This window comes from Ambystoma mexicanum, chromosome 13 (genome assembly GCF_040938575.1).
Source record: "Ambystoma mexicanum isolate Mex_15411 chromosome 13, UKY_AmexF1_1, whole genome shotgun sequence".
NCBI classification, from domain to species: domain Eukaryota; kingdom Metazoa; phylum Chordata; class Amphibia; order Caudata; family Ambystomatidae; genus Ambystoma; species Ambystoma mexicanum.
The window spans coordinates 790,404,695-790,421,629 of NC_090938.1; positions in this window are offsets into that span (position 1 = coordinate 790,404,695).

A 16,935-nucleotide genomic window follows, 5' to 3' on the forward strand; every position below is an offset into this window, starting at 1 on the left:
AACACAATCCATTCGAAGAGCAAGTTACTTACCCCTGGTAACGTTTTTTCGATTGGATGTTCTTCCCTCTCATTCTTCATTGCCCCTCCCAGCCTACCCCGCAGTAGAATATCCATGTATTACACCTTACGCTCTTTCGCCATGGTCTTCCTTGTCGGGATGACTTGACACTCTCATCCGGATGTTCCCTCAAGTTGTTGTGCTCTTCTCTTTCTTTTCATTTTCGTCTGCAGAATATCCTGATCCTCCTCATATCTCTTCTTCATCATCACTCCATTGTTCATTTATTCAACTTGTGTCCTCTCCTGCTTTTCTGATGAAAGAACTGTTTCTTGTTATGATCCATCCATCTCTTTCTGCGTGACCATATATCCCTTGACGTGGGAGACCTTCGTGGGCCTTGGGTCAAAAGGTGGCCTATCCTTGTGGACTTGTGTCTGTTGTACCAGTACGTGTTCCCCTACTGCTAGCTCTATTGCTCGTGCTCGTCTTCTTTTGTCTGTATATTCTTTCATTTTTTCTTTTGCTCGAATGTCCATTTCCATTGCATCTGCCATTACTTTGCTCTCTTCCACTTCCTGGCCCTCCTGGGGAACTCGCGACCTGACGGGACGTCCAAACAAGATTTCTGCGGTACATTTCCCTGTGGAGTCATGCAGTGTTTTGCGGTATCCCTTAGCAGTTGGCAGAGAGTCTGTTCAATATGCATGCGTGTGATTGTTGTGATGCGGACGGCCCTCTTGATGTTGGCCATGAAGCGTTCGACTACTCCATTTGCCTGGGGCCAGAGCTGTGTGACTTCCTAGTGTTGAAAGCCAAGGTAGTTTGCAAAATCTCGGAAGTCTCCACTGGTGAACGGTGGGCCATTGTCCGATTTGACTACCGTCGGTACTCCGAACACTGAGAATAAGCTGTCTAGGGCTTTGGCAGCTGTGGAGGCAACAATGTCTACTTCCGGGTAGCATGAGTGTTCGTCTAGTACTACCCGCATGTATTCCCCTGATCTGAGAGGCCCAAAAAAGTCTATTACCACCTCCTCCCATATTCCTTGTTGGAGCCCTGACGTTTGTAAAGGTTCCTAGAATACTGTGCTTTGTAGGCTCAGGCAGATGTGGCAGGATTTCAGCGTTTTTTCTATTATCTTGTCCATTCCTGGGAACCACACCTTGCTTTGTAGCATGCGTTTTGTGGAAACAATTCCTTTGACCTTCATGTGCTATGTCAATGATTTGTTGGTGCAGTGCTGCTGGCATGATTATTCTGTCCCCTTTCAATAAGAAGGATGACAGTGATATGGATAGTTCATCCTTTAACTTTGCAAGTGTTTTGAATAGAGGTTCATCCATTGCTTGATTTCCCTGAATCGTCTCTCACGCCGACCTCCACCTTCCATTCCTAATGCAGGCCGCTTCCAGGGCGAGTGTGGCATCTTTGGCCATGTGTTTCACGATGTCTGTCGTGGGGATGGCAGGTGGAATCGCCTGGTGAATTATGTAGTTTATGTATCCATCCACCCTGTCTCTTGAGGTCGTCCCACTGGCGAGTCGGTGTCGAGAAAAAAGCAGTCCGCTGGGTTTTCATCCTTTCCTGGTTTGTGGACTATGGTGAATTGTTATTTCTGGAGACGTAGTGCCCATCTTGCGATTCTCTGTAGCATTTGTACCATCGGTGGTCCGTGATCATCTTGAAGGGCTTACCATACAAGAACAGATGGAAATGTTCACAGGACCACACGACCACCAGGGCCTCCTTTTCAGCCTGCAAGTACCTCTGCTCTGTGAGACTCCTGCTGGCATACAAAACTATTTTTCTCTGACCGTGTTCACTCCCCGAATGTTGTGCTAGGGTTGCCCCCAGCCCTACTGGACTGGCATCCACTGTGAGTTCTGTTAGTAGGTTGCGGTCAAAGTAGGAATGCACACCGCCGCAGCCATGTCTCTCCTTATCATGTCGAAACTCTCTTGTAATGTTCCCCATTAAAATTTGGCATCCTGTTTTGTGAGTGCGCATAAGGATGCGCTCGTGGTGGCACAATCTGGGAGGTATCTGTAGCAAAAACTCGCCACACCCAGGAAGGATCGTACTTGGGTCACGCTCATAGGTCGGGGCCCTTCCATCAGCGCTCTTATCTTGTTGGGGTCGGGTTGAATTCCCTTCTGAGAGAAAATGTGTCCAAATAATGTAAGTGTACTTTTGTTTAAGTCGCATTTGTCTTTGTTCATTTTGAGATTGGCATAATTTAGTGCTGCGCATAACTTCATCAACGTGGCATCGGGAGTTTCCCGAGTGTCCAAATACTAGAATGTCATCACTATAGTTGATGCAGTGCGGTTTGTGACAAATTATCTTCTGTATTTCCTCTTGAAAGATTTCAGCCGCTGATGAGATCCCAAAATGTAGGCATTTATATCGAAATAGCCCCATGTGCGTAGTGAAGATTGTTATGTAGCGTGACTCCTCCCTGAGCTCGATTTGGTGGTATCCCTTGTTTAGATCAAGACAAGAAAACACTGTCGCTCCGTTGAGAAGGTGCATCTTATCTCTGATGTGGGTTGATTGGTGGTGTTCCCTCAGCCCTCATGTGAACGTATAACTTGATTTGGCCATCCGCACTCTTCTTCAGCACCGGGACGACGGGCGAGACCCATGGTGTGGGCCCTGATGCGTGCTCTATGATGTCTCCTTCCATTAGTAATAGTAGTTCCCTTTCGACTTGTTGCTGAATGTTGAACGAGAACCCTCTAAAATGTTGTGCGATGGGTTTCACCGTTGGATCAATATTTAGTTTTATTTTGCGTCCCTGAAGTTTCCCTATTCCCTTGAAGAGGCGTGGAAAGTTTGCCACCACTTTGGCCGCCGGGGACATGTATTTTCCTGCCATTATTTGATATAAAATGTGGATTAGTCCCATTTGGACCACCAATTTCAAGCTTAGGATACATCCGCCTGAGGCCTCTGTTGCCAGAACATGCACTGTTGAGTGATCTTTCTTGTCTTTGTGGTGGCACGGCGTTCTGAATGCAGTCAGGCATGAAAGGGGTTCTTTGGCCCCATATGCGTTAATGTCCACTTGTGCCTTGCTCAGTCTTGGTTTGCACTTGAGTTTCAAGTATTCCTGCTTGGGCATGGTATGGTTGTGGCTCCGGAGTCTACTAGGAATTTAAGTTCCTTATTTTGCATGGTCGGGGTCAGTGGGGGACTGTGTTCTGATGTGGTTGGATTTCCCAGAGCGTATAGGTATCCCTTTTTCCATCTGTTTGTACTGGAATGTGATTCTGAGTCTCTGGTGGATGTCGTTGACGTGTACAAGCTGTGTATCCTTCGCCCCTTTCGCCATCCTTCTGGGGGCTGCAAGTGTTTTCCTCTGGTGTGGTGTCACTCCTTATGGTATCTTCTCTCTGTTCCTTTCGTCCTGTCCTCCCTTTGGTACCTCAGTGGAGTCCTTTGACGGTGTAGTCCTTGGTCCGTGAAGGTGACCCTCATTAATTTTGGATTTCATATGCCTTTCATAGTCAATATTTCGGTGGGTGGGGAAATGTTCTTTCACTGTCTTTTTTTTAACTCCTCATATTTGTGTTCCACATCCTCGGGCAATTAAAAAATGATATCTTGTACCTCTGGGCCGGCAGTGACGGTGAGCAGGCCAATGATTCGCTTGTCCTCTTGTAGGCCCACCACATCGAGGTAGGTGTCAAACTTCTTCATCCACCTGGTCCACCGTGGACCCAGGCTGGTGGTGTCTATTGTGTCAAAAGGCATTACCAAGAGTACAGGGAACACGTCTCTCCCTTTCTGACCATGTGCGTGGGCTGACGCACCCGGGTCCTGTACCGGTTCTGACATGATCCTTTGTTACGGCCACCCTTTGCTGTTTTAGTGGGTACTTGCAGCCCTCCTGTGTTATTTCTTTATATTTTGTTTTGCTGCCCCCAAAGGTATCTTCGTTTCCGTGCCCCTGGGGTAGTCTGAAGGCGTTCTGTGGGGCTTTGGGCCTTGCCTGGGGTGAATCTTGTGCACTGTGCACTAACCGGTGGGCCCACAGGCCTTGCCGGTTGTGTTCTCCTTCCCATAACTATTTGCTCTCTCTCTGCGTTAGGTATCAAGCAGCGGGTGCTCGGCTTCTTCCGAGCGGGTTGGGTTCGCAATCTTGTCGCCAGTGTGAGATCTTGGGGAAACCCGGGAGGAGCGCACTCGGAAAGCCCATCACAGCGCAGCATAAAAACAACCGGACACCATGTAGGTCATAAGTCATTTGTCTTTATTGGCACCCTGTGCACGTGCACTTTGCCCTTGGTCACCTGACCAGGCTCACGCATCGGCGAGTCCCAACATGGTGACATCGCGCAATGCTACAAGTACTTTACTGGATGGCAATTATGTAGCTGTCCTAACACCAATATTTAAAATAAAAGTGTCTGTCGTAGCAATATCCCTGAAAGGGGAAAAAACCAAAAGTGCTATCATAGAGGACATTTTATAAAAACCTCTCGTGTGGAAAACTGGGGCTGCCTTTTGAAATAATGGCAGCGCAGGTCACCAATATATCCCCTATGCTGCTAGGCCTACCTGCCCTTTTACGTACATTTGAAGGGGACTGCCTATGGGGCCAAAAAAAACAAAAAAAAACAGCCCGCCTGCGTTCCCTGCAGGAACTTTTTTTAAACAGATGTAGAGGCACCATGGGAAAAGACACTGGGGGTCATTCTGAGGTTAGAGGTAAGGGAATACCGGCGCCTGTAAGGGCACCGATGGCGGTAATCCCTTACCTCCGTATTCCGAGTTCCCTTCGGGGGCCCCTCTTTAACTCCTGCTTTTAGCAGGAGTAAATTACGGGACCCGCAAAGTGACCTTGGAGTAATTTACGGTGCCGTAATTACCTCCTTCCCCATTCCCATCGAGCCCTATGGGGGCAGAAATGGGGATGGGGAAGGGCTATGGTGAATGGGGAATTACCGGTCCATCCAACCTTGGAATGGACCGGAAATTACTCCATTCACCATGCCGGTATTCCATGGAGTAAATAGCTCCATGGTTGCCAACCATGGAGCTATTTACTCCATGGTGTAGTCCTAACTCGGAATGAGGGCCACTGCCATTTTAATATTCCAGGCAACACGACACTGTGCATACATATGAGTTAGTCAGCGAGCCCCACATTAAACATGGACAGCATCATGTTGTTGCAGGTATGTTTCTGCAGGTGCCCCTCAGATGATGCAATTGCTCACAGGTGAAGCAGTTTGCAGGCGGGCATGCTGGGATTACAAGAGATCCTGTGTGGCTGACCCGGATCTAAAAACAATGAGCAGGTTTTGAGGAGTTTGACAACTTTTGAACATACCTTTCTTCTCAGTGATGACGCCCTTGTACGAAGCACAACTACTCCAGACACCAAACCCCTCCTATAGTGGGGCAACGCTGGTCGCACCCCTTCTTAGCACGCCGAGACCTGTGTAGAGCTTCCTTGCTGCTGAAATGTCACCTTACAGCAGTGTTCCATCTAATGTCGGTGTCTAGTGCTCCACTCTGGGTTACAGAATTAAAATTGTATTTTCTGGCAGTACTGAAGTGTTATTCTCATTTTGTATTTTAACCAGGTACTCTATGACCCTTCGGTATTCCGAATAACTTGACCTTGTGAATTTTTACAGGTGAACACGTTTTGTACAGAGTTGCTAATAGGTCAGCTCATCTTCCTGGTCCGTGGACCCCAACTTGCCACAATACATGGATGATTTAAAGCAAGATATACTAGCAGGAGAAGTAGGAAAATAGGGAGGGGCACTGGGTTTGCGGTCACACAACTTCCCTCAGCCACTACTGTCCTTGTCCATTCTCTCAATCTCAAAGAAGGGCCGGACACCTCTTCCCCCATTCACCCCCAACGAAACTTCCAGGGCTTGCATTACTATTAAAAACACTGCTGCTGAACTCTGAGAAGTGTCTTCCTCTGGGACTGAAGAGAGCTTTTTGGATCCCCTGCTCTCCCAGCTCAGCAATTTACAGGACTTTGCATCGCCCTATTCTTCTCGCTGTGGGATGAGTGGCGTGGGTCATCACTTTTTATTTTTAAACAACAGTTTGTCTCGGATCTCCTTTGGTTCCTAGTCTCGGAATATGGTGTTAGACCTCACCAGCTCCCACTTTGTAATCCACGACGCACCTGACATCTCTTAGAAACAGGGCGCTGTTGGCGCGCACGTTAGTCTTCATTCAACACTTATTCTTTTGCCCTTTCAAAGACTTCTCAGGTAGAACCTGGGATAACTCAGACTTTGCATTGAACGGGTTCCAATCCTTTTGGATTTAAACAGTGTGTAGGTTTTATATAGACCTTCAAAAGAGCTTAGGCTTAAGCCCTTGTGTGCTCCCATTTACTGACATAATGCTTACGACTTCCACAATTGCACACTAATTGATGACACAATTGTACAAGTCATATGCTTTGCAGTTTACATTGATCTGTCCTTTCCTGTCCTAATATATCCTTTTGGTTGGTCAAGCCCGTTTTCAGCCTTTGCATACTTAACATCTCTTCAAATGGGTCCGTAAACTACAGGCACCAGCATGCATTACTCTCTCATTCAACTTGTTCATGGACTTGGGCCTGGATTCCACCAGCAGATTAAATATTTTCAAGTATCTTTGTGCAGTAGCTTGGACTTTACATTCCAGCATGCATCAGTCACTCTCACATAGTTTACCCCATCTATGCCCCTGTCGCCCCAATGGGTTCCGACCTTGTTCTCTGAATCGTTACCTTTGCAGATGTCCTTTTCCTGAAACAGCTGTACCTCAATGTTGCATACCTGATGATCTCTCTCACCCCACACCTGTCTCCACCCGCTGCTCCCTGTACCCAGAGTGCTTTCTTGCCAGCAAAGAACTGTGCAGTCTTGCTTCCTCTCCTATTTAGTATTTATTTTATTTATAAAGCCCACCAGGCCCAAGGGCAACCGGGCGCATCACTTGGTTACAGGCATAATAAAATAAGGTCAAGGCATTAAATGTACAAACAAATATATAAACATATGACTTACATATACAGCTATACACAAGAGATGCAATGACTATACAGGTGCGGGATAGGCACGTTTAAGGCAGTGGACAGTAGATGCAGTAGCTGCTGACTCTAAGGTAGGGTCAAGGTAGGTCGTGGGTGGACAGCCAAGCTCTGGCTTTGCGTTTGAAAAGTGGAAATGAGGGTTCAGCTCTCAGGGGGTTAGGTAGCAAGTTCCATAGCTTGGCTGCTAAGACTGGGAAGCTACGACCACCGGATCTTTGTGGGTTGAAACGTGGGATATCAAGGCAGTTAGTTTGGGCACTTCTGAGTGGTCTGGAGGTGGTGTGTCGAGAAAATCTGCAGGCCAAGTAGCTGGGGGCTTGGTTAGCAAGGCTTTTGTGTGTAAGCGCCAATGCTTAAAGAGAGACTCTTTGGGAGACTGAAAGCCAATGGAGGTTCTGTCTGGAATCTGAGATGTGCAGGTACCTAGGGAGGTTCAGGGCCGCTCTAATTGCATTGTTTTGGATGATTTGTCGTTTTTTTAGATTGCGTTGGTTGGTACCCAGATAAAGGGCGTTACAGTAATCAATTTTGGAGATGACCAGAGTCCTGGCAAGTGTGGTGCAGTTGGCTGGTGAGAGGAAGGGGCGACATGCTGTGATGAGCTTACATGTGTAAGCTGCTGCCGAGGATACTGCATTAGTTTCTCTGCCAGAGAGAGTGTGGAGTCAATGTAGATGCGAAGTGTTTTGGTGTCTTTAGCAACTTTGATAGTGTTGCCATCAATAGTGAAGGATTTAAACGCTGGGTCAAGTTTACTTAGTCTATGGTGTGAGCCAAGGATGAGAAGCTCTGTCTTTTCGTTGTTTAAGCACAATTCATGCTGAGCCATCCAGGCGAAAATAGAATCCTTCGTAATGCAAACAGTAAAGAAGTAGAGCCAACAGAAGGCACGAAACATCGATATAGCAGTTCGTATTGCAGTTCCCATTTTTTCGTAATACAGGATGTCCTTTGTGGTGTCCAGAAGGTTTGTAAAATCACCTCAAAAACATGTTATTATTGTTTTAGTGTGTTAGTTAAGCGCTTTGTCTAAAATATGAGGCAAGTGATGCATAAAACAATCGTTCCCGCACTATACAAATCCTAGCACTGCTGAACAGCGTGATGACGGATGAATCCCTGCGGGTGAGTTTTGTCCACATAAAGAAGAAAGGCATGAAAAAACAATCTAGGTGGGATCATCTCTCCGTTCTCAATCACAAATCTAATAAAGCATTCCTTAAAGGTTGTGTGCAGGTACGGAATCATGTATTTAAGGCAGTCTTTTTACTTTCACGATAAAAACCTGGTGCGAAAAAAGATAGTGTGACTATTTGAGCTGTTTTTCTCTTCTCTAGCACTAGTTATAGATCGAGTCAATCTTTGCTATGGTGCTTCTTCTTTGTCTTGTTCTCCTTGCATCAAATCGTCTTCATACTGGCAAGAAGTGGTCTCACCTCGGCAGGGATTGACGTCCCCAATGTAATTCCAGGCTTTTTAGTAACTCAATTTCACTGCACGATCAGTGGCCTGCTCTACAGAAAAGGGTCCCTCGAATCTAGGTTTGAACCAAGGCTTGACGAAAGTTTGTAGATACACCAAATCCCCTGGACAAAGTGGTGGTTGTCTGAGCAACTCAAAGTTGGTTTCCGGTGTGCTGTCTTCCTCAATCTTCTTCGACTTCACTCGCCGGCGTTGAAGCTGTTGAGAGATAAAAGAGGCACTAGCCATCATCAAAGCAAGGTAATCATGCATTTCATCACCTAAGACAACAGCAGAACTGTGGCCGTCTGTCAGTGCTCTAGTGGGAGGAGAAGTGGAAGTGGCATGCGTCACCCTGTCAATACCTCATGAGGGGTTAAATGGTGGTCGGATCCAGGTCGATTGTGCAATGCGAACAGCGCTAAGGGCAGAAAATTAAGCCATTCCTTTTTCAATGTGGCTTTAATTTTGGCTATTTTCTCCTTTAGTAGGCCATTGAAGAGCTAGCATAATCCATTTGCTTGTGGGTGAAAATCACAGGAAAACATGTGCTTGATAGGTAGGGCCCATTTGGTCAAAAGTCTTGTTTTCAGGGGCCACCAGTTGGCACAGGAATGCAGTATCTTCTCTGCACTGCTCCTCATCCACAGGACTTTTTGGGCCTCACCAAAGCCTTTTCCCATGATCCATAGCCCCAGCTGAGCAGAGATATGCCCCAAGTCCATCGGCCCAGGGGGAGCCCTGTTCCAGTGCTGGCTGCGGGAGCCACACTGAAAATACCTATGTCCAAGGCCTGATGAAGGCTCTACGAGGAGGAGCACCACAGTGGGCGCTTGGCGGCCCAGGGACCGCCCCACCCTGGGCAGAGACCTTGAGGCTTGCGGCCCCATCGTCCTCCGACTCAGGAGTGAGGTGCGAGGGACAGGCGGGGAGTGATCCCCCAAGCCGGAGTGCTGCAGCTACGTTGCTCCGCTTGCCGGACCTGGGGAAGAGCAGGAGAAAACATCCTGATACAGGAGAGTCCGCTATGGCGCACTCGAAGGGCACAACTTAGTGCGGCCCCATGGCTGTCCACACCTGAGTGGGGGAGTCTTCCAACGCCTTTGGCCCAGAGGTGAGGGCCCGCAGCAGAGAGGGGGCATCTGGCATCCAGGGCTACGCAGAGATATAAGGGAAAACTACAGCATCCCCCGCAGACGCTGCCTGCCCTCAATTATATCAGTAGGTGAATGAGGACACTATCGGAGGGCCCCCTGGAGGGTCTTCACAGCCAGAGCCAGCGGACCCTGGCCCGTGATTCTTGGGTGATGCTCCCCATCCGGCCACTTCCCTTCTTTGATCTCCATCTCATTCCTATACCTCTCCTACCTACAGCCACTTACTCAATTAACACCAAATCTCGGGGGACACCCGTACTTGGGAGAATGCCTTTTGAACGTTGCTCCTCTTGGCGCCGCTCCCCATATACAAGAAATTCATGCATGATCTTGTCACCTGGAATGCCTGGCGCCCCTTGCCCCCGCAGAAAGTACATTATCCCCCCTGCCCCCACAGTGACACAGTGCCCTCAAACCTAGAGCTGGTTCACCAATCCAAGAAGTGGAGTGCTCAGCAGGCGCAGGAGACATGGGGAGTCAGTCACAAGACGCTGCCTTGCATTGGTCCTTTTTTCCAGGGGGGGGGCCTACATCCATGAGTGGGTCATCCTCGCTCCAAAAATACCAATACATAGCAGGACCAAGGCGACTACATCCGCTTCAACACCACCAGTCATGGAGGACACCCACTCTATGAGTCAGGATATGGCAATGCTGTTGGAGGAAATAAAGGGCTTTAGATCGGACATTGGCAGAAGGGAAAGTTGATTACATGGACGACAGGATCCAGGGCCTTGAGGCAAATCAATCCTCAATCGACACACTGGAGACTCAAATGGATATGAGAATCTCAACATTGGAAAGGAGGGAAGAGCAGTGAGCCTTGAACATCGATGACTTTAAAAACCAAGAGCGCCAGAACAATCCGAGGTTTTGTGGGTTTCCAGAAAGAGACGGAGAAACGCAAAGGGACATAATTAAAGCCATAAACAATGTTATCAGAAAGGTCTTAAATGACGATAATACCACCAAGCCTACCATCCATAGAGCTCACAGAGCAGGAGTCGGTGCCCGGGGGCCACAGTCACTGTTGGTCAAATTCCATTATTACACAGAGAAAGAAGGGTCCGGTAGACTAGGCAGCCTCCCATATAACCATATTCCAGGACCTATCAGCCTTCACTCTACCCCGAAGAAGACTCTGCACCCTACTAACTAAATGGCTTTGCTCTAAGGGTGTGCAGTAAAGATGGGGTTCCCCTTCTCACTCTCCTTCGAGTTTGAGGGGTACAAATATAACCTTCTACAGAAGACAACATTAACAGAGTGACGCAGGAATTTCTTGGAGAGGCTGCACCGGTGGCCACCCTCAGGGGGCCAGATGAGACGCAGAGTAAGGTCCCAAAAAGCAAAAGGTGCTGTGGATAGACGCTGAGTCAACAGGTTTCGCAAATTTAAGAAACTGAATCTGGCACCCCCCCCCCCCTTAATCTTGAGGGGATGAGGCGAACATCAGCAGCTCCTGGAAGGAAACCGGTTATCAATCCAAACTTTAGTAGACAAGCAAATTCTCAACAGTCTTTGAAGTGCAGTGAGGCTGCTCAGGTCCCACTTGATTGTTCTGTTCTTCCATTTGTGCCATTTCTCCTTTCTGCATAGTGTCCTGGTGCTGTGTTAACTATGAAGGAAGGGGGCTATCCGAAGGGGGCTTAGAGGTGACTATGTGAAAATAGAAATCCTGTGGGTGGGGTAGCATTTGGTGGTCTGGCCTAACGATGTCCTGGATGTCGTCAGGAGTCCAGATGACAGGTAGACGGGGAGGGGGATGGGTTGGTTACAAGGGGGTTCACATGTTCAATATTTCAATCAAGGCCATTCTACAGTGGGTTAGGGTTCTAAAGGACAGTTATGTTAGATTTAAGATTTCAGTTCTCATATTAGACAGCACTATTAAGAGGAGAATCAATAATTTGATTACAGTCCTGAATGGCTAATGTGGTTTATACAATGGCACTGGGTTCACTGAATGTTAGAGGATTAAACTCCCCAAACAAGAGATCTCTAACGATACGTGAATTTAACCGATTGAAGTTGGACATCAGGTTTCTGCAGGAGACGCACTGGTAGAGGGAAAAGGAACCGTCCTTGAGAGCCAAGTCTATAAACAGGGTCTTTTATGCTTCCAATCTATCCAAAAAGAAAGGGGTGACAGTTCTGGTGGCTAGCAAAGTAAACTTTGTCCTGAAAGCAGAATCGAGGGACCCAGATGGGCGGTTGGTGATGGTTAAGGGGGAAGTTAAAGGGCTTGTGGTTACCTTGGTCTCCCTGTATGGTCCGAATGACGGACAAGACCAATTTTGGGAAGGCATGAAGGGTAAGATACAGTCATTTGTGGGAGGCTCTTTGATCATATGAGGGGATTTTAATATGGTCCTGGACCCTGACGTAGACAGGAAAAGAGCGGATCCCCATGTAGCAGCCCACACAGTACAAGAAGGCCCTCTGCTTTCAACAGACCAACGCAGAGTTGTGGTTGGTGGATTCTCTCATCCAGATGCGTGGTTGGGACCGCCTGTTCACCTATTACTTGAAAGTGCACAACACTTTCTGAAGAAGACTACTCCCTGATTGAAAGCCCATTAAAGAACTGAATCCTGGAATCAACCACAGAGTCCATACCATGGTCAGACCACGACCTGGTGAAAATCAGAATAGGGAAATGGTTGTCGGGGAAACACGGGTCTAGATGGTCTTGTAACAACCTGTTAAAAGATAAGGAGCTTGTCCAAACATTGCTGAAGTTAATCACAGAATTCTTCCAGTTCAATGATAATGGAGAAACAGGGTTGCAGGAATATGGGAAGTGTTTAAGGCAACTATGAGAGGCGTCTTGATAGGAATGGGTGCAAACAAAAAGAGGGAAAGAGCAGCTCATGAGTTGGCTCTAAGGGGAGAACTAGAAAAATTACAACCGGGGTGTGGGGAAATTGAAATCCCAAATGCTGCCAAGTGACCGGGAGAAACTCCAGAAATTCAGAGTCGAATTGAAAGCCCTTTTGATTTACCAAACAGAATGCAAGTTGGCGTTCCTCAAACAGAAATACACAGAGAAGGGGGAAAAAGCTGATTGCTCCCTTAACCTCCAGGCTAGGATTCTAAGAAATGCTAGAAGGGTGGCTGCAATACAAGCAGCGAGGGTAGAAAGACTCCTTGATGACGCCCAGATAGCAGAAACATTTAGTAAATTCTACAAATCCCTTTATAGGTCCGAATACAAGGAGGGATCCCTTATAGACCAGTTCCTGAAAACCTTCCCCATCCCGTGTCTGCCTCCAGACAAAGTGGCTGCTTAGAAGCTGATATTACCGAGGAGGAAGATCTTGACACTGTTAGTAGTATTAACGGGGGCACAGGCCATGGGAGGATGGCTTCACGGTTCGTTTCTTTGCTTCGGTCTAGCCCCATTCATGTCTAAATTGTTTAATAATGCGCTTGAATCTGGTATGCTCCCGAGGTCCATGCTCTCAGCCCTAATAGTAGTCATCCCGAAGGAAGGAAAAGACCCGTCCCAATGTCAATCTTATCGCCCCATCTCCCTACTGAATAAGGATGTAAAGAACATGGCAAAAGTATTGGCCAATAGACTCAATTACCTCTTTGATTCATGGGGACCAGGTGGGGTTTATTCTGGGCCCCCAAGGCTCGGATAATATACAAAAAATAATTAACTTAATGCATGAGGTGCAAAATAAGGGAATGGGGCCTTACTTGGTTTTAATAGACTCTGAGAAAGCCTTTGACAGAGTGGAGTGGTGCTACATGGTGAAGGTCTTGCAAAAGATGGGGTTTGGTAGGAAATTTAGGCAATGGATCATAGCCCTCTATAATGACCTGGTGGCGAGGGTGGCAGTTAACAGCACTATTTCTGTCCGTATCCACCTGTCCAGAGGAACTAGGCAGGGGTGTCCATTTCTCCCTCGATATACACTCTAACAGTGGAAACCCTGGCAATTGCAATTAGGGAAAACCGAAAGATTTCAGGAATTCAGTGCGTCAGTGTGGGACCCTTGATTTTAAACTTTCTCTGTCCACAAACAACATCCTATAATATTTAACAGATATAGAAAAATCTCTGCCTGAACTTCTCACTCAAATAAAAATGTTTGGTAGTTTCTCAGGTCTGAAAATAAACATCCCCAAGTCTAATGTAATGGCCATCGGAGCCGATGACTCCGCAACCAGAGATAAGAGAACTATCGGTGGGATGAGAATCGAGAACTCAGCTACTCCGTACTTGGGTATTAAAATCCCCAGGAACCTCTCAAAGCTTGTAGAGTGTAATTTTACTCCCATGTTAGAGAGGATTAGAACAGACCTAGCACGCTGGCCCCCCCTAACACTCTCATGGTTTGGGAGACTGGTGACAGTTAAGATGAATGTCCTCCCCGGCTGCTTTACTTGAACTGCTCTCCCGACTCCTTTAGCAGAGTCCTTTTTTGCCAAATTAAAGATGATGGTTAATAAATTCATATGGAAAGGGACGAGGCCTTGAATTAAACTGTCAACTTTAACCCGCCCTAGAGATTCTGGTGGTTTTGGCCTCCCCGACCTCTGGTTGTATTATAAAGCCGCCCAACTACGAGTCATGTTGGAACACCTCAGGGATGAGTTAGGTACATACAGTACTTACATTGAAGACCTAGGTACCCACCAAAAGAAAGTCAGAGATTTGTTATGGTCCCAAACAAAAGCCATCCCCGGCAATATCAGGAAACTCTTGCAGTCTTGTTGAGTTTATGGAAAAAGGGTAAATTCAATAACCACCTCTCATCCTGGCCATCTCTGCTACGTTCAGTGTGGGGGTTCCCACTGGATGTTGGTAGTAAGGGCTTTCGCACACTCACAATAATTGTCAGACATGGGGCTAAAAAGAACCAGACAACTGTTCTCAGAAGACCCGTTTCATTGAATACGATTCCCTGACTGAGATTCTGGGAGTGGAATTGTTAAGTGTATTTGAGTAATTGTGCCTAAAAGGTATTGGGCCTCATTAGGACCCAGGCGGAGTGGGTTTCCGCCAGCGCTAATCGCGGCGGACCCGTCCGCCGTACTACGAGTTCCCTTAGCGCCATGGAGGTTTTCTCCGCCTGGTTTTACCAGGCGGAGAAAACCATGGCGCTACGGGACCTCGTTGTTAATTACGCCACCGTATTTTACGGTGGCGTAATTAACTCCTTCCCCACTCCCATTATACCCTATGGGGCAAGAATGGGAATGGGGAAGGGCAGAATGGGGATTGGGGATTTACCGCTCCGCCGAGGTCGGAATGGGGCGGTAAATCCGCCAACCCCCATGGCGCTATCGACGGCTTTCCGCCGTGCTTCGCGGTGCATTTAGCACCGCGAAATCCGCCTGGGTCCTAATGAGGCCCATTGTGTCTGACCCAAGATGGTTCCCCAAGATTTCTTGATTCCTCACACCCTTTGAGAAAGTCAGTAACGAAGCCACCTCACGGAAGGGAATTTATCTAAATTATACAAAGTGATGGTTACGTCAGAGCTAGAAGGGAGACTGAACTTTAAGCAATTTTGGCCTGAACAATCAAGGTGGGAAATCTCAGAAGCTACCTGGGGCAAAGTATATAAACTAATGTTCCCTGGTCATCTCTATACCACTGCATAATTTCAAAGTGTTGCACTGTGGGAATTTACCTCTCCTGAGACTTTCCAAAATGTTCTTGGGATCCTCCCCTCTCTGCCCCAGACTCTGTGGTCAGGCGGGTTCATGGTACCACATGTGGTGGTCTTGTCCAAAGGCAAATGTTTACTGGTCTAAAGTCCTCAGTTGGATCAAAGACACAGTGGGTATATCCCCTGACCTGGAACCTTTACAAGTTCTCTTGGGCATCCCAGATGAGGATAGTAATGATCCAAGATTCCCAAAACTTAGTGGAGAGATGCTGAGAGCAGGGAGGGTGGACCTAGCCCAGAAATGGAAAGGCAACTCCTTACCTTCCAAAAATGATTGGATGAACAAACTTCGGAACATATTCACTTACGAAAAAATTGGTCGGCTGTGGTTAATGATTGTGTGGAATCGTTTCAGGTTGATTGAGAAATTTTTATTTTAAAATGGGGGAGTGACAAATCAAACACTGACCTCTGACAACACTCTCAATAAAGTGTAAGACCTGACCCTAGACCAGGCCAACAATTGCAGGGGGAGCTATTGGGTATTCAATGAACTGGTGCTACCAATACTTAACGTTCCTCTGTCCCAACTAGTAGAATGGTCACTGTGAGTAACTCACTTTGTGGGGTGGGTGGAGGCATGTGGGTATTGTTCAAGGGAATTTGACAATTGGTGTGCTTTAATTCAGTAAAATATATATATTCTAAAAAAATGGCTAAAAACATTTAAGTTTAAAAAAAAAAAGTTGTTTACAAAATTAGGTGCATTGTCAGACCGCAGGGCCTCGCACACCCCCCATTGTGGGAACAACCCTCTAATGATGAATTTTGCAGTTCTAAGGGAATTTGGGTGTGAATACGGACCAGCTTCAATCCATCAGGAAAATGCCCATACAACTACTATCATGTAGCGGTAGCCTTGGCAGACAGGTCTACATAAACAACGTGGAGTAGTTGGAAAGGCCCAATGGGGCGGGGTATTGCTCCTCGCACTACTCGCAAAGTATGGCCTGCATTACATTTTTTACAGACAATACCATTTTCGATGACTGCGGCAATGTGCTCTGCCATATTTGTAAACAAACAAAATAGGACCATAGATCTGAGGCTGGAAAGAGGCTTATTCACACAATTCTGATAAAAATATAGGTTTATTACAAAATATAATATTTGAATTCATCATCCTGTATTCTCATAAAAACCTTACACATTTCTATTTGGACACAAATCCAACACCACTCATTTCACTCCACCATACATTCACATTCTCTCAGTCACACATAGCATCCACATATTTCAGATTATAAACTCTGTATAACCATCTACACACAATTGATTCCAATATTACTTCCCACCCTTCTTAATTACAAATGTGTCTATCTGTTAAACAGCAAGGTCAACTTGTCAACACATGTTTCAGTTGGTTTTTCAGGCTTCGGATGTTGCCCTCCATTGGCCCAACCTTCTTCAGGACGATGGTGCGGCACAATTGCTGCCTCACCCTTAAGACTATGGAGTGGTAGATGTCATCTACGACACTACAAATATAAATCATGGTGGTAGTGCAAACCGGTGGATCAATCCTCAGCACTCCAATGATTAAACCTGTTCTCAGCAGAGC